We start from the raw sequence: 18,535 nt of genomic DNA on the forward strand, positions 1-18,535 counted from the left end.
GACAGCAGGAGAGTATACAGACATTACAGCAGGAGAGTATACAGACAGGACAGCAGGAGAGTATACAGACAGGACAGCAGGAGAGTATACAGACAGGACAGCAGGAGAGTGTACAGACAGGACAGCAGGAGAGTATATAGACAGGACAGCAGGAGAGTGTACAGACAGGACAGCAGGAGAGTATATAGACAGGACAGCAGGAGAGTATACAGACAGGACAGCAGGAGAGTATACAGACAGGACAGCAGGAGAGTGTACAGACAGGACAGCAGGAGAGTATACAGACAGGACAGCAGGAGAGTGTACAGACAGGACAGCAGGAGAGTATATAGACAGGACAGCAGGAGAGTATACAAACATTACAGCAGGGGGGTATACAGACAGGACAGCAGGAGAGTATACAGACAGGACAGCAGAAGATTGTACAGACATTACAGCAGGAGAGTGTACAGACAGGACAGCAGGAGAGTATACAGACATTACAGCAGGAGATTATACAGACAGGACAGCAGGAGAGTATACAGACAGGACAGCAGGAGAGTATATAGATATTACAGCAGGAGATTATACAGACAGGACAGCAGGAGAGTGTACAGACAGGACAGCAGGAGAGTATACAGACAGGACAGCAGGAGAGTATACAGACAGGACAGCAGGAGAGTATACAGACAGGACAGCAGGAGAGTATACAGACATTACAGCAGGAGAGTGTAAAGACAGGACAGCAGGAGAGTGTACAGACAGGACAGCAGGAGAGTTGTACAGACAGGACAGCAGGAGAGTATACAGACAGGACAGCAGGAGAGTATACAGACAGGACAGCATGAGAGTATACAGACAGGACAGCAGGAGAGTATACAGACAGGACAGCAGGAGAGTATACAGACAGGACAGCAGGAGAGTGTACAGACAGGACAGCAGGAGAGTGTACAGACAGGACAGCAGGAGAGTATATAGAAAGGACAGCAGGAGAGTATACAGACAGGACAGCAGGAGAGTATATAGACAGGACAGCAGGAGAGTGTACAGACAGGACAGCAGGAGAGTGTACAGACAGGATAGCAGGAGAGTATACAGACATTCCAGCAGGAGAGTATACAGACAGGACAGCAGGAGAGTATACAGACAGGACAGCGGGAGAGTATACAGACAGGAGAGTATACAGACAGGACAGCAGAAGAGTATACAGACAGGACAGCAGGAGAGTGTACAAGCAGGACAGCAGGAGAGTATACAGACAGGACAGCAGGAGAGTATACAGACATTACAGCAGGAGAGTATACAGACAGGACAGCAGGAGAGTATACAGACAGGACAGCAGGAGAGTATACAGACAGGACAGCAGGAGAGTGTACAGACAGGACAGCAGGAGAGTATATAGACAGGACAGCAGGAGAGTGTACAGACAGGACAGCAGGAGAGTATATAGACAGGACAGCAGGAGAGTATACAGACAGGACAGCAGGAGAGTATACAGACAGGACAGCAGGAGAGTGTACAGACAGGACAGCAGGAGAGTATACAGACAGGACAGCAGGAGAGTGTACAGACAGGACAGCAGGAGAGTATATAGACAGGACAGCAGGAGAGTATACAAACATTACAGCAGGGGGGTATACAGACAGGACAGCAGGAGAGTATACAGACAGGACAGCAGGAGAGTATACAGACAGGACAGCAGGAGAGTATACAGACAGGACAGCAGGAGAGTATACAGACAGGACAGCCGGGATCACAGCTGATAATTTATAACATTATCTCAGCACAGGAACATTTTATTTATCGCATCCATTTGTGGAAATAATTATTATTCCAAGATCTAGTGATTAAAATGTTGATTAAAATTAACTCGTTCATGGGAAAACCCTTTGAAAGATAAAGTCCAGTTCTATAAATACATTTATCATTGAAGGTATGTACATTGTAATGACGCCGGTGATCCGCTACTCTCTGACGGTTTCCCTCACTTAGATCATGTGACTTCGTGCCGCCATCACTGTTGCTCTGACTTAGTCGGCGCAATCTTCATCTCAGTCCTCTTTAATGAATAATAAGCTCCTTTCCACGTAGCCCACACAACGCCGGTGGCGTACTCCGTGGTGACGCCCTGCTGGTATTTCCCGTTCAGATTGGCGCCGTGGCAGTGGTTGTACCAGAAAGCCCCGTGATACATCACCGCACAGTTACCGACATAGGTGTCTCTGTCGTGGTCGTAGGTAGAAAAGTTCATCCGGTTGTGATTCGGTAGAGAATTTCCTGGAAATAAGAAAACTGAACTGAATACGTTTCCTGAGACAGAGCTTCAGAACCTTTCTTTCCTTTGGACCCTGAATGGCGCCATTAATATATACTGGCATTGTACGGCATAAATATTCATTTTGGATTGTATATGACACTACTTTTTATGTTTAATTACTGTGTGGTGATTTTACTTATTCACAGTATGGCAGTATTATTCATGCACTGTATGGCACTAATATTATGCACTGTATGGCAGTATTATTTATGTACTGTGTGGCACTAATATTATGCACTGTGTGGCAGTATTATTTATGTACTGTATGGCACTAATATTATGCACTGTATGGCAGTATTATTTATGTACTGTATGGCACTAATATGCACTGTGTGGCAGTATTATTTATGTACTGTATGGCACTATTATTTATGCATTGTATTGCACTATTATTTATGCACAGTATGGCACTATTATTCATGCACTGTATGGCAGTATTATTTATGTACTGTATGGCACTAATATTATGCACTGTGTGGTAGTATTATTTATGCACTGTATTGCACTATAATTTATGCATTGTATTGCACTATTATTTATGCACTGTTTTGCAGTATTATTTATACACTGTATGGCACTAATATGTATGCACTGTGTGGCAGTATTATTTATGCACTGTATGGCAGTATTACTTATGTACTATATGACACTATTATTTATGTACTATATGGCAGTATTATTCATGCACTGTATTGCACTATTATTATGCACTCTATAGCAGTATTATTTATGCACTGTATGGTAGTATTTATACACTGTATGGCAGTATTATTTATACACTGTATTGCACTATTATGCACTCTATGGCAGTATTTTTAATACACTGTATGGCAGTATTATTTATGCACTGTATTGCACTATTGTTATGCACTCTATGGCAGTATTATTTATGCACTCTATGGCAGTATTATTTATGCACTGTATTGCACTATTGTTATGCACTCTATGGCAGTATTATTTATGCACTCTATGGCAGTATTATTTATGCACTGTATTGCACTATTGCTATGCACTCTATGGCAGTAGTATTTTTGCACTGTATGGTAGTATTTATACACTGTATGGCAGTATTATTTATGCACTGTATTGCATTATTGTTATGCACTCTATGGCAGTATTATTTATGCACTCTATGGCAGTATTATTTATGCACTGTATTGCACTATTGCTATGCACTCTATGGCAGTAGTATTTTTGCACTGTATGGTAGTATTTATACACTGTATGGCAGTATTATTTATGCACTGTATTGCATTATTGTTATGCACTCTATGGCAGTATTATTTATGCACTGTATAGCACTATTACATAAGCCCCTATGCCACGTACCAGCACGTTTTGCTGGATCTCCCTCCTTAAACCCATCAATATCCAGCTTGTACCCGTCCTCGTCAGGGTTGACGGCCAGAGGTGAGAGGGAGAAGGAGTCGTAGGTCACATGTCGTGTGTTGTTCTCAAAGTCCTCCATGTCGATGCGCAGACCATACGTCTTCTTCTGGGTCAGGAGGAAAATATTCTGTAAACCTGAATAGATGAATGACAAGTAATCAGCATTGTGCCCCCCTAAATGTGAACCCAGTGACCCCAACGTGAGGAAGGAGCAGATACCCAGCCAGTATTCTCTGGAGGCTCGGCCAAAGCCAAACTTATAATCTTCCCAACCCCGGTAGAAATCCACACCGCCATCAAACCTCTTCTGGAAGACCTAGAAGTAGACGAACAGTTCAGCTTCAGCGACACTGAGCCTTCAGGGCGTAGCGGTGTGATGAGAGATGGAAGAGATGTCATCTATAGAGCGAGACTCAGACATTGGTAGGACGGGCGTCAGAGGACGTCAGAGGAGCAGGTCCTCACCATCCAGGGTCCTCCATAACGACTACATGCATCCAATGAGAGGATAGGAACACACAATGATCTAAAACTAATGTCCTCCATAACCTGAGCCTCCCATTCCCATTTCTAAGACTTCTCTCGTGCTGCACCAGTTCTCTGAAATGTTCTACCAAAAAAATCACAGCAGCTACTCACCGTCCAGGGTCCTCCAGCACTGCTCATGTCACAATACACAGATACAGGGGAAGAGCTCACACCGCCGGGGTATATGAGGTACACCCCGTCCGAGGTCAGACCCTGAGCAAACACATCCGAGCAGTCAAGGGGGTGGCAGGTATCTCTGCACATATGGACTAGGAGGAGAGGGCACAAGATGAGCTCATATAACATTGTCATTACACTATAGAAATTTCCCTTTAGGGTATAGTCACTGAGATCAACCTTATTTCTCTAGTGATCCTATTACAGATGAAGACTTTTGGGGATGAGATAACTTTGGTATAATACAGATTCTGAAATTTTCTCCTGTCTCAGAGGAAACCGCACCAGACATTAACCATAGTACTAAATTATGGAAGGGTGATACCTCTGATGGACACCAACCACCTCAATAAGTATTATCCATGTCCAACTTTCCACCACAAGAGTAAACCTGTGCATCCTGCCACCGTTGGGTCTTCTCATTGCCCACCGTCCTATGGGTTTACTCTGTCCGATCTCATATGGGGCCCTCAAAGTCCCTGTGCTTAACCACAATCCAACTATTATGGGACAAGAAATGTGGCTCCTCTTTGTAGACTCCATCATGTCTTGTCCACAGAGATTGATACCCCTGAAAGTGAGAAGCCATGTAAAGAGGGTTACAAATGACTTCTGGCTAACGAAACACTGGCCGATTGGTTTGTGAGCTTCCATCTCCCACACCTGGACTTGTGCTCATTGTGTGACAGTGGTGGACTGTGGTCACGTTCCCGCACCTGAAGCCACCAATCAGATTGTAGTCTCTATATATAAAAGTGAATGTATGTATGTATGTATGTGTGTGTGTATCACCAACCAATCACGAAGCATCAGAGTGGGACGCAGATGGAGAGCGGGGCTGTGGATGGATAACGGGACACTGTGGTGTCTAAGCAAGAAGCCTCGTGAGTAAATGTTCTACCGGTAAGGAGTCTGTGGGGAATCTCCAGCCAGGGCTATCCTGTGAATTATACTGAGGTTACGGCCTACCACACAAGGTCGGCGTTCTTCTATCATCTGTCTCCGGCCACATATCAAACATAATGTCCTACATCATGTCCTAAGAGCAAAACCACAAGAAGAGGACTTGAAAATCCTCTAAAAATATATAAAAAACACCACCAGGGAAAAGGCAGAGATGCTTACCTGCCAAGGCCACGGAACAAATGCAGTGGAACCAAATAAAGATGGCCTTCTGTAATTGGGTCCTCTGCACCCTGATAGTGCATTTGTTCTGTGGTCTTGGCTGGTAAGCATCTCTGCCTTTACCCTGGTGGTGTTTTTTATCATGCCCTATGAATACGGACCTCCAGAGTCAGTGCTACCAGTGAAATGTCCAGAGCCCGACTACACCTGGATTATAAATGGAGGGGTGTAGGACCCCTCTATAAAGCCTGGCCTGAGCACCTGTCCATGTACTGATAGCCATTTGGTCATGCCTGAGCCCAGAACAACCCAAAAGCCATAGACTTGACCTAACAACCATACGAGGCACCATCCTGGAGGTTGCCAAAATGTAATCAATTTCTGCAACAATTCTCTGTGCAATCTGGCTAAACCCATTGATTTAGAATTCCCATCAGTGTCTCATCCTCAGGGCAGAGAAGTGATGCCATACTCACGATGAGCCTGGTTCAGAGGCGCAGAATGAGCACAATGCAGGAAAGAGAAGGACGACGACGACAATCAACAGTGACTTCTGATGGGGAAGATGATAGAATACAATGAGATTTGTGAGAATCGCCACCGATAGAACTTAGAACCTTCCAGAAGGTGACATTGTAACATTGTATCACCGGATCCCCTCCCCAGATCTGCTCTTACCTTCATGGTGGCGAATACCTGCAGACTGTGGACAGTGCTCAAACCTCGGCTTTATAAAGGACAGGGTCACGTGTCAGTGTCAGATCCAATGTTACCTCATCCTGGACTTCCTGGAAGGTTGGTGAATTTGCAGAGGGTAAACAAGTGCCCAAAATTTTCGGAAGTGAGAGAAGAGAAGGGGCTTGTGCAATTACAGAGATAAGTTCCTTTCATATTAACTCTTAGTTTCCCCATACCGGGATACACACGTGATCCACAACTTCTCTGCTGTCCACCTTGGCTCACCCCACCCCATAGAAAACTGGGAATTTCCTAAAATTTGATTCAGACAGATTCGGTTTTGTTCTGAATAATATTGCTCTGAATCAAAGATGCCTCGAAGTTTGTAAAATGTAATTTCTTATGTTCCGAGCCCCATACATAATAAACGGAGGGTAGCGCAGGGGTTAAAAAATCTTGAAATAAAAAAATGATGCTTACCTATGCTGGGCCCCCACCTGTTCTGTGCCCGACACCTCCGCAGCACCGTAGCCCTCCGTTTCGGCTTTTCGGGTGTCTGACGTGACTTCATAGAATCATAGAATCGTAGAGTTGGAAGGGACCTCCTGGGCCATCTGGTCCAACCCCCTGCTCAAAGCAGGATTCGCTAAATCATCCCAGTCAGATGTCTGTCCAGCCTCTGTTTGAAGACTTCCATTGAAGGAGAACTCACCACTTCTCGTGGCAGCCTGTTCCACTCATTGATCACTCTAACTGTCAAAAAGTTTTTTCTAATATCTAATCTGTGTCTCCTCCCATTCAGTTTCATCCCATTGCTTCTAGTCTTTCCTTGTGCAAATGAGAATAAAGTTGATCCTTCTACAATGTGACAGCCCTTTAGATATTTGTAGACAGCAATTAAGTCTCCTCTCAGTCTTCTCTTTTGCAAACTAAACATTCCCAAATCCTGCAACCTTTCCTCATAAGACAGGGTTTGCAGACCGGTCACCATTCTGGTCGCTCTTTTCTGAACTTGCTCCAGTTTGTTAATGTCTTTTTTAAAATGTGGTGCCCAAAACTGGACACAATATTCCAGATGAGGTCTGACCAAAGAGGAGTAGAGGGAAATAATGACTTCACGTGATCTAGACTGTATGCTTCTGTTAATACTTCCTAGAACTGCATTTGCCTTTTTTGCTGCTGCATCACACTGTTGACTCATATTCAGTCTGTGATCTATTAGTATACCCAAGTCTTTTTCACATGTGCTGTCACTTAGCCCTATTCCTCCCATTCTATATATGCTTTTTTCATTTTTATTGCCCAGATGTAGTACTTTGCATTTCTCCCTGTTAAAAACCATTCTGTTAGTTACTGCCCACTTTTCCAGTTTATTTAAATCTTTTTGAATCCTCTCTCTCTCTTCTCTAGTATTAGCTATCCCTCCTAGCTTTGTGTCATCAGCAAATTTAATCAGTTTACCCTCAATTCCTTCATCTAAATCGTTGATAAAGATGTTGAACAATACAGGGCCCAGGACAGAGCCCTGTGGTACCCCACTTGAGACATTCTTCCAACTGGATGTGCAGCCATTTACGACCACTCTTTGGGTCCGATCACTAAGCCAGCTATGAATCCACCTAACAGTTGCCTTGTCCATTCCATACTTAGTCATTTTTTCAATAAGGATAGTATGAGAGACTTTGTCAAATGCTTTGCTGAAGTCAAGATATACTATATCTACAGCATTTCCTTGATCCACCCAATCAGTGATACCGTCATAGAAGGAAATTAAGTTAGTCTGACATGACTTATTAGTTACAAACCCATGCTGACTCTGTTTGATCACTTCATTCTTATCCAGGTATTGACTTACATGTTGTTTAATAATTTGTTCAAAGATCTTTCCTGGTATAGAAGTCAGACTCACCGGCCTATAGTTGCCTGGGTCCACCTTCTTTCCCTTTTTGAAGATAGGAACAACATTTGCTCTTCTCCAGTCTTCTGGCACTTCTCCTGTTCTCCAAGAATTTTCAAAGATTATGGACAGTGGTTCAGAAATTTCTTCTGCTATCTCCTTCAGTACTCTGGGGTGTAATTCATCTGGACCTGGAGACTTGAATTCATTTAGGTTAGCTAAGTGTTTCCTCACTATCTTTCTGTTTATAGATATCCTGGATTCTTCTATTCCCTTAATAGGACAGTGAATAACAGTTGGTGTTACATTTCCTTTCTGAGAGAAAACAGATACAAAATAGGAATTTAAAAGTTCAGCCTTCTCAACATCCTGTCTTACCATTTCATCATTTTCATCCTGTAAAAATCCTATAGCATCTTTGACTTTTCTTTTACTTTTGACATATCCCCAAAATCCTTTATTATTGCTTTTGACATCTCTTGCAAGCCTCAATTCATTTTCAGCTTTAGCTAATCTGATTTGTGCCCTGCAGATTCTGCAGACAGCATTATATTCTTCTTTAGATATGCCTCCCTCTTTCCATTTTATAAACATTTTTTTCTTCCTTTTTAGCATGTGCTTAAGTTCTGTGTTCATCCATCCTGGTTTCCTTAAATGCTTCCTATTCTTCCCTCTTTTCGGAATTGTTAATAACTGTGCTATGAGAATTTCATTTTTCAAGATTTCCCATCCTTCCTGGACATTTTTGTCTTTAAGGATATCCAGCCATTGGATCCCTCCAATTATCTTTCTGAATCCCTTAAAATCTGCCTTTCTGAAATCTAACCTTGACGTCTGAGTCTTCACAGGTCTTCCGCCTCTAGTTATCCAAAATTCTAAAATAGCATGGTCGCTACCTCCTAGGGTTCCAGCCACTTTTACCTCCTCAACCATTTCCTCCCTGTTTATAAGGATTAGATCCAAGGTAGCAGTTCCCCTTGTTTTCTCCCCTACCTTTTGGAAGATAAAGTTGTCAGCAAGAGAGGATAAGAATTTCCTTGACCTGTTAGTTTTGCCTGAGAGAGATTCCCAACAAATGTCTGGATAGTTGAAATCTCCCATGACAACTATGTCATATTTTTTGGAGAACTTGGCCATTTGATGCATAAAGAGTTCATCCATATCTTCAGCTTGCACAGGCGGCCTGTAGTAAATGCCTACAATGGTGTCCTTTCCATTGTTCTGTCCTTGTATTCTTATCCAAACAGTTTCCACAGAACTCCCAGTCTCTGAAGCTTCAATCTCTGTGCAGATATACGTGTTTCTAACATACAATGCAACACCCCCTCCTCGTTTATCAAGTCTGTTTCTTGCAAATAAGTTGTATCCTTCTAGTCTTGTATTCCAATCTTGTGTATCGTCCCACCAAGTTTCAGTGATTCCAATGACATCATATTTCTTTTCCTGTGTTAGTAGTTCCAATTCTCCTTGTTTGTTGCCCATGCTTTGTGCATTAGTATAGAAACATTTTAGTTTGTGATTGGTTTCTCTTTCTCCAATATTTTTATTAATTAGATTCTTTCGTCTTTGTTCTTCCTTTCCACTTCTATTAGCAAAGTTCTCAATAGCATTTGTCAGGTGTATGGCTTTTTCTGGTCTTTTGCTTCCCTTCCCATGTTGTTCTAGTTTAAAGCTCTCCTTACAAGTGTAGCAAGGCGACTTCCAAATACATGCTTTCCAGTCTTCGTAAGGTGCACCCCATCTCTAGCAAGTAGTCCATCGTATAAGTAGTTCACTCCGTGATCCAGAAATCCAAATCGTTGCTGACGGCACCATCGACGTAGCCAGTTGTTCACCTGCAGAATCTTATTCCACCTCCTTGTTCCATGGCCATCCACTGGGAGGCCATGGAACAGACTTACCTCTGCTTCCCATGTGCCCACGTGATGTTGATCACGGTGTAATGGCAGGTGAGTATAATTTATTTCATTATTTTAGCGCCTTCTTGCCCCTAAAAAAAGATAGTAAAAATTAATTTGATTTGTCACAGATCGATTGACTCATCTATATAACTGGGCAGTGGGCACACCTCCCCCCTAGAGCCACATTGGTGGTCACCCGACTTTACCAGAAAAGTAAGAAAATACCGGGGCTGACAGCTCCTCCTTGCTCCTCCCGAGCTCCGGGGATATATCAGCGTTGGCCTTAGTGGCATAGTCTTATAGAAAAGTCAAGAACTTCATTGTCAGAGATAAAAGAAAGGCCCAGTCGGGCTAGAAAAGTGAGCAGAAAGGTAGAGCAGCCTCAGAGAGAAAACCCACTGAGCCCCGAACCTGCAGCTCCACAAGAGAAAGAGGATGCAGAATATCAGGGACATGGACACCGGGGTGTCACACTCATTCACACTGAGTCCCACATGGATGGCTGTGTCTGCTCTGATTCAAAGATGGTACCCGGTCCTTGTGCTGCCACCTCCCCCTCTGATAACCGCCGGCTGTGATGACGTAGAAGACCGCCAGGAGAGGTGGTAGCGCCTTCACAAGGGGAGAATTTTGAGCTCTTGCGCACACCTCCACCAGGCTCGGACTGGCTTTCTGTACAAGGAAAACCAAGAGACAGGTCTTCTGTGTCCTGACCTCACGGGCCACGTATAATGACATTATGGGCCAGAAATGGCCCTCGGGCTGTGAGTTTGGTACACAGATACTGACCTACAGCCTGTGGGTGGTTGTGTTAGTGCTGAATGAAAGGTCTTTGTTGTGGACTAATATGTGTAATTCCTTCCTAGTGAGTATGAGCCAAACTACCCAAGAGCCACCGCAACGTGACAGAGAAGCCAGAGGCGGCCATTGTCCAACTCATGCTGTATTCCGTCCCGAATATCTCGTTCCATCACAGTTTTCTTGTTTTATTGTAATGCTGCAGGACATAATCAGGACTATTGACTGGTCGGTCTCGTGTATTACTGAGGTGGATTGTAGTCACAGATCTGGGTCTGTATTTGCCACCATCACTAGATATTGGCACAATCTCCATCTCTGTCCTTTGTAAGGAATAGTCTCCATGTGACACACGACGCCGAGGGCTGGCTTACCGGTGACGCCATTCTGGTATTTTCCATTGAAATTGGAGCCATGACTTTGTTCACACCAGAAGCCTCCATGATGGGTCGAAAATGTAAATTGGTTATTGTCTCGTAGAGAATTTCCTGCGAATGACGACACAAACTAAGAAGAGTTCCTGACTTAGTATAAAGTGTCGGCTTCAACCATTGCAGCAGCGATGAGTTTTTTTGCCACTATTTTACTGCCATTGGGAGAAACTGTGGGGAAAAAAACGCAGCGTTAAATCCAACATCGATAGAGATGATCCAAACCTCCGACCACCGGGTCACTGCCGGCAGCTCCAATTCTTTAATTTCTGGAAAATCAACCACAAACGTGTACTTTCCATTCGCTCCATGTTTCCTTACTAAAGGGACTAAAAAGCCAGACATTTCACATGACGTTCAGTCTCTTCAGGTCCCCTTAAGTCCCCGTTCTCCATCAGTTTGGTCCTGAATTTGGCCTCATCTTGATATCTCTTCACTTTGGTCCATTTCACAACCCAAAGCAGAACTCTCACCTCATCTCGCCGATCTCATCTGGATACGTAGAAAAGAAGCTGCAAACTTTCACCAGATTCAGACATATCTATGACGAGTTACCGGTACATAAAATCGTGGAATCGGCATTAAGTGTAAGAGCTCAGTGTTTTACAGACAAAAACATGACTGTTGGGTAACGATTCATTATTGTGGTTGTTCACTTTCCGAGTTTCTGCTCCTGGACAAACGCCTGTTTACATGTTACATCCAGACATGTTTATTACTATCCACAGCTAAAAGGTTGTGGTGGTTCTGAAGAAGAAGATAAGATAAGATAATCCTTTAATCGTCCCACCATGGGGAAATTCAGAGCATTACAGCAGCAAGGCAGGAACAAGTACAGATACAGATGCATAAAGGCATTACATTGACAGTAGGTAGGTACATATACGAAAAAAAAAAAAAAAATGTAACCGGACTGTCACATCTTTGGATCTATCAGTTCTCTGTTTAGGTCGTTCTCCATTTTGGACAGTGCTGGTTATACAGCCTAACTGCAGCAGGAAGGAAGGACTTTCGATAGCGCTCCCTCTCACATTTAGGATGAAGTAGCCGGTCACTGACAGTACTGCACATCTTTGTCACGGTCTCATGCATGGGATGGGAATCATTCCGCACCATGTAGCTCACCTTGGCCAGTATCCTCCTGTCGCCTACTTCCTGAACTGGGTCAAGGGGGCATCCCAGGACAGAGCTGGCCCTTCTAATCAGTTTGTCCAGCCTATTCCTGTCCCTGGTTGATATGCCACTACCCCAGCACGCCACACCAAAGAAGATGACTGATGCCACAACAGAGTTGAAGAAGGATGCAAGGAGTGCCCCTCTAACTCCGAAGGCTCTCAGCCTTCTGAGCAGATAAAGCCTACTGTGGCCCTTCCTGTATACTGCATCCAAGTGATGGGCCCAGTCAAGCTTATTATTGAGGATCACACCAAGGTACTTATAGGTGTCGACTATCTCAATGTCATTTCCCTGAATGTTCACCACTACTGGTGGATTTTTGCCCTTGCGAAAGTCCACCACCAATTCCTTGGTCTTTCCGGAATTAATCCTAAGGTGGTTCCTCTGACACCACTCCACAAAAGCTTGGTTAGTATCTCTGTACTCTCTTTCATCTCCTCCTGTGATGAGGCCTACTATTGCAGAGTCATCAGAATACTTCTGCAAGTAGCAGCTAGATGAGTTGCACCTAAAATCCGCAGTGTACAGTGTGAAGAGAAAAGGGGCAAGAACTGTACCTTGAGGTGCCCCTGTATTGCAGATCACCGTGTCTGACACACTGTCCCGAACCTTTACAAACTGAGGTCGGTTCGTGAGGTAGTTAAGGATCCAGGTGGAGAGTTGGAGGTCCACACCAACAAGGCCCAGCTTGTCTCTCAGTAGACCTGGCTGTATGGTATTAAAAGCACTAGAGAAATCGAAGAACATTATTCTCACAGTGTTCCCAGGTTTCTCCAGGTGAGAGAGAGTCCTATCTAGAAGGTGGATAATGGCATCATCCACACCAATGCCCGGCCTGTAGGCAAACTGGAGAGGGTCCATATCCGAGCTCACTAGAGGACGGAGACATGTGAGAACCAATCTCTCTAGTACCTTCATCAGGTGTGATGTCAATGCTACAGGTCTATAGTCATTAAGGTCTTTCGGATAAAGTTTCTTCGGAACTGGTACCACACACGATAATTTCCACAGTTGTGGTACTATACCCATTCTCAGGCTCATATTGAACAGATATGTAATGATCTCACTCAGCTGGTGCCCGCAGGTTTTGATTAGCCTTGCACTGATGCCGTCAGGACCTGCAGCCTTCAAAACTTTGATCTTATTCAGTTCTTTTGCAACCTGGGTACTTGTGAAGAACAGACCCTGGCTCAGTTGACAAGTTGCAGCAGGGGGTGAGGTTATTGTAGCAGAGAGGTGTGAATGGTATGCAGGGGCAGGAGCAGCCAGTGTGTGATTAAATCTGTTAAAGAATAGATTAAGTTCATTAAGCCCCTCCTTATCAACAACCATCCTGGAGACAGTCTGTCTATGCCCAGATATAGACTTTAGACCCTCCCAGACTTCATGGATCCTTTTCTGTGACAATTTCAGTTCAATCCTTCTCTTATAATTAGCCTTTCCCTACCTGATTAGATTCTTCAGATCTTTCTGCACCTCTCTCAGCCTGCCCTTGTCACCTGATCTGAAGGCCAACTTCTTCTCTTTGAGAAGAGCCTTTATTCCGGGGCTGATCCATGGTTTGTTGTTAGAGAAGCACCTCACTACTTTTGTGGGTACCGTGTTGTCTACACAGAAATTAATGTAGTCCGTTATACAGTGTGTGAGACCATCCATGTCATCACCTTAGGAATCTTGCAGCACATCCCAAGTGGTTGTTTCAAAGCAGTCTCTCAGAGCATCATCACTCTCCTCAGTCCATATCCTCACTGTGCGAGTGACAGCAGGTTCTCTCTGTACAAGTGACTTGTACACGGGTTGGAGGTGCACTAGGTTGTGATCCGATCTTCCAAGGGGAGGTAGGGCTGACGAGGCATATGCCCCTCTCACATTGGCAAAGAACAAGTCCAATGTTTTGTTGTCTCTAGTGAGGCAGGTAACATACTGTGTGCAACTGGGTAGTATGGATGCTGGAGACACATGATTGAAGTCTCCCGAAACCAGAAGGAGTGCTTGGGGGTGAAGGGACTGCATCATGCTCACTGTGGATTGTAGGACCTCAGTGGCGGCATCAGCTTTCGCAGAAGGGGGGACATATGCAGCTATCATGATTACATGCGATAGTTCCCTCGGTAAATAAAAAGGTCTCATGCCCACAGCTAATAGCTCAATGTCCTTACAGCATGTTTGCTCTTTGACCACGATGTGCCTAGAGTCACACCATTTATCATTCACAAATATTGCCAGCCCTCCGCCTTTCCTCTTACCGCTACCCCTTGTCCTGTCCGCGCGAATGAGTTTAAAGCCATCCAACGAGACAACAGTGTCAGGAGTACCTTCGGTGAGCCAGGTCTCTGTAAACAGCAAAATGCTGCACTCCCTTAATTCCCGATGATGTCTGGTCAGCGCCGACAGTTCGTCCATCTTATTCCCAAGTGATCTCACATTGCCCATAATGACGGAGGGAAGAGCAGGTCTATAGCGCCTTCTTCTAGCTTTCCTGAGGGCTCCAGCTCTGCCACCTCTTCTCTTAGTCTTTCTTATTTCTGGTGGAATGTCCTCTGGTCTATTAGCAGCATGCTGCCTTGCTGTATCCCTAAGCAGCAGTATAGCTTCTCTGGAGTAGACAATAGGGTCTTGTTCAGTTCCTGGATTTCCCAACACAATAGATCCAAGTAAAAACAAGGTAAAAAGTCCATCAAAGGTCCAGGTCCTCTTATGGTTTTCCATAGTGCAATGTCCCTTTAGAGTAACAATAAAAAAAAAAAAAAGAGAAAGGAAAAATAGAAAATAGAAAAAAAGAGAGCAAAGAAGGAGCTACTGTAACAGGCTGCCACTCCAGCGGCGCCAGGAAGAAAAGATGGTGTCAAGAAGAAATCCACAAAAAACTGACTGACCAAAGCTACTAATCCTGGAAACTCAAGGAATAGAAGACACAAATCATCTCACTCAGTACAAACGATGATCAGACCACCAGTTCACGGACCTTCATGAACAGAGGCGCAGATTAGTGCCAGTGCAACCATGTACCTTTACAAAATGTCCCTAAATGGTGTATGACCATCTGGTTCCTCACCTTCTCGCAGCCCTTTGTTCTTCCTTCATGGGAGAGCAGATTAGACTGAGGTTCTTGGCCAACCTTGGGGTGGAAGAAACTCAGATGAAACCTGGGAACAAGAGGTCCTCTTCCTAAACTTCGGCAAGGGGAAGCCAGTTACATTCAACTTTGCTATGGCCTTATGGTCCTGAAGGAAAGGTGCGATGGTCTCTCTGTCTTTGAAAGAAGGAACAGTAGACTTCATCCTTATGCACTTTTTTTTTAACTTGGATAACGAAGTCAAAATCTCAGAAGTGAAAAAAAAAAACGAGAATAAATAACTCACAAAGAAAACTCCGTAAGAAAAATGGAATAAGGGGACTGGTGGTGAAGCGGTGGGACAGGTGAGCAGAATGGTCAGTTTTTCTACGCTTTTGTGTCTAGAGAGATCTCCGAGCAGAAGTCTCATTCTATTTGTATTTCATAAGTTTTAAGCAAACCCAATTTCAACTGATCTGCGGAGCTGGAATATCGGCAGATTTGTTTTCCACTAATTCACGACCCTTTTCTGTGATGTCGGATCAATTGTTTTCTGCACAGATATTTGCGCAGAACCGTTCACAACTAGTAGCTATAACAACTGGTGATGGAGACCAAACACAATGGGCTAATCTTGGATTTCTGGCACTAAATCAGTTAAAAGCTTTAAAATATTCCCATTTTGAGTGCTCTTTTAGAAGGGAGCCCTGAAAATGAGCTCCTCACAAGGAGTCCTGCTGAATGGGACTCCCGATAATCTTCTGTGAGCAGTGGCACCAACTCGAGGTCGTCAACTGTAGAAAAAATATGGAAAAAATGAAGATACATCAGATAATGTTGCTACAACCAGATAATCGATCACTTATGGCCGATCTTACAGGATCCCTCATCAGGGCCAGACTGGGGCTAAGACAGTATGGCGGATGAGTTGGTGCCTACCCTGGGCTCTGCCGTGCCAAGCTTCTAGGGATCCGCGAATCGCTTGAATTGCCCATTTCATATTCAAGAAATCTGAAGCAAAATGAATTTGCAAGTAATAACCTTCACATATTCACCTCTCCTTGGACCTCCCATACCTACCCTTCCACCTCGCTCGCCTCACGCTGCTCCAATCCTTCCTCTCCGGTCTGCAGGTTACGTTGGGCACAGCCTAGATCTTTCTGCTTGATTCTTCCAAATTGAATCTCCCGAAACTTGGAATAGTTCAAATATGAAGTTTTGGAGAAATTGGTAACAAAATACATTTGTTAGGATCGATTTGTCCATCTATATTTCGGACCTTCCAAGACCACCCTTCCTGTCTGTGCCCATAAACTTTTATGCTAATTTTTATACTTTAGTAAACACATTTTTTACATTTTTTTAGTCCCACTTAGAGGTTGTCGCCTACGCATGATGTCGCCTACGGTCACGTTGAACTTGTTGCATTGCTTTTGTTTTGTCCAACCACTGAGATACAACAGTCACTGTTGACCGCGGCATCTAGGGCGTCATACTGCATTTATCAGAACTTGTAGCACTTTCTGCAGGTGCCAGCTGTATACCACAGCAGGCCCTCATATATACAGCTGGCTCCACATCCCGGCACCCCACATGTGACGGACATGTACGTCACAAATCAGGAGAGGTCAGTAGGCTGCAAGTCTGATTGGCAAAAATCTACAAGTAATAGAAACAATGAAAAAAAGTCTCACAAGTCTGAACTTTTGCAGATAAAGCTGATGGTCAACTGGTGACCTAAACATGGCGGCCTCTCGTCTGTGGAAAATAAGATATTACTACTTGGTAGATCTTCATTATCGTTTGTTGTACCACAGTAGATGAAACCACCCAAAATTTTCCTACTCCTTATTTATATGGAAAGTTTCTGACCCCAATGGAATTGAAAATGCTTCCCAAGGGATAATGAAGGTTCTCCATGATTAGCTGATGGCTGGTTTCTTCTGAATCTCCCTCTTTAAACCCATCAATATCCAGCTTGTACCCATCCTCATCAGGGTTGATGTCCAGAGACGAGAGGGAGATGGAGTCATAGGTCACATGTCATGTATCGTTCTTAAAGTCTGCCATGTCGACACGTAGACGATAAGTCTTCTTCTGGGTCTGGAGGAAAATGTTAGTCAACCAGTAGTAATCAACTTCATGTCCCCCCCAAATGTGAAGCCAATGAACCCCAAGAGAGGAAGGAGCAGTAACCCAGACAGAATTCTCCAGAGTCTCGGCCGAAGCCAAACTTATAGCCTTCCCAACCACCACCATCAAGACCTGCATGGAGACAAACAGTTCAGCTCTAGTCACACTGAGCCAGCAGGGGGCAACAGTGTTCTGAGAGATGGAGGAGACGTCATCTATAGAGCGAGACTCAGACATAGGTAGGACGTGTATTAAATGACAGAATCAGAGCAGGTGAGGAGCTAAGACCAACATCTTCTACAATCAGAGCCTTGCACTCCCATCTCCAAGACTTCTCTCGAGCTGCACCAGCTCTTTGGAATGTGCTACGCCCCGTCCAGGGTCCTCCGTCAATGCTTGCGTCACAATACACAGGTACTGGGGAGAGAGCATAAACTGCCAGGATATGTCAGGTACATGCCATCGGAGGTCCGACCCTGAGCAAACACATCTGAGCAGTCATGGGGCATTGCTGGTATATCTGCAGATCCTGACTAGAAGGAAAAGATGCATGAGATACAAGGAATCCAGAAAAACTGGATATCCCAAGCAAACTGCAGTTTTGTAAAGTCTTCGTCACAGCCTGTTTTGGGCCTGGATTTTTATGGACCGATGGGCATTTCAATATTGGGACCTGTCAATCCCTTCCGGTCCTGTGTTGTCTGTAGCCCCCAGTCGATCCAAGTGTTGTTCTGATTCATTACTGGGTTGAGAAAACAGAGCAGTGTGTGCACATGAACAAGAAGCAGCAGACTCTTATCCTGAGGTCTGCTCACCTCCTGCTGGACATTTGTTACTGCTAAAACACATCCTTATGTTATATTGATAGATAAACTTCAACACTCAAAGGACATGAGAATCAAATGACCCAGATAGTGGGATAAAGTTCATCCAAAAAGAAAAACAGATAAT

At 44.2% G+C, this 18,535-nt stretch overlaps 1 pseudogene; it reads right to left on the minus strand.

Annotated features, from left to right (window-relative positions):
* Positions 1–1,984: 1,984 nt before the first annotated feature.
* On the minus strand, positions 1,985–6,199 carry LOC141050642 (microfibril-associated glycoprotein 4-like; annotated as a pseudogene).
* Positions 6,200–18,535: the final 12,336 nt, after the last annotated feature.

This window comes from Dendrobates tinctorius, unplaced genomic scaffold (assembly GCF_039654945.1).
Source record: "Dendrobates tinctorius isolate UK_male_01 unplaced genomic scaffold, ASM3965494v1 ptg000152l, whole genome shotgun sequence".
Taxonomy (NCBI): domain Eukaryota; kingdom Metazoa; phylum Chordata; class Amphibia; order Anura; family Dendrobatidae; genus Dendrobates; species Dendrobates tinctorius.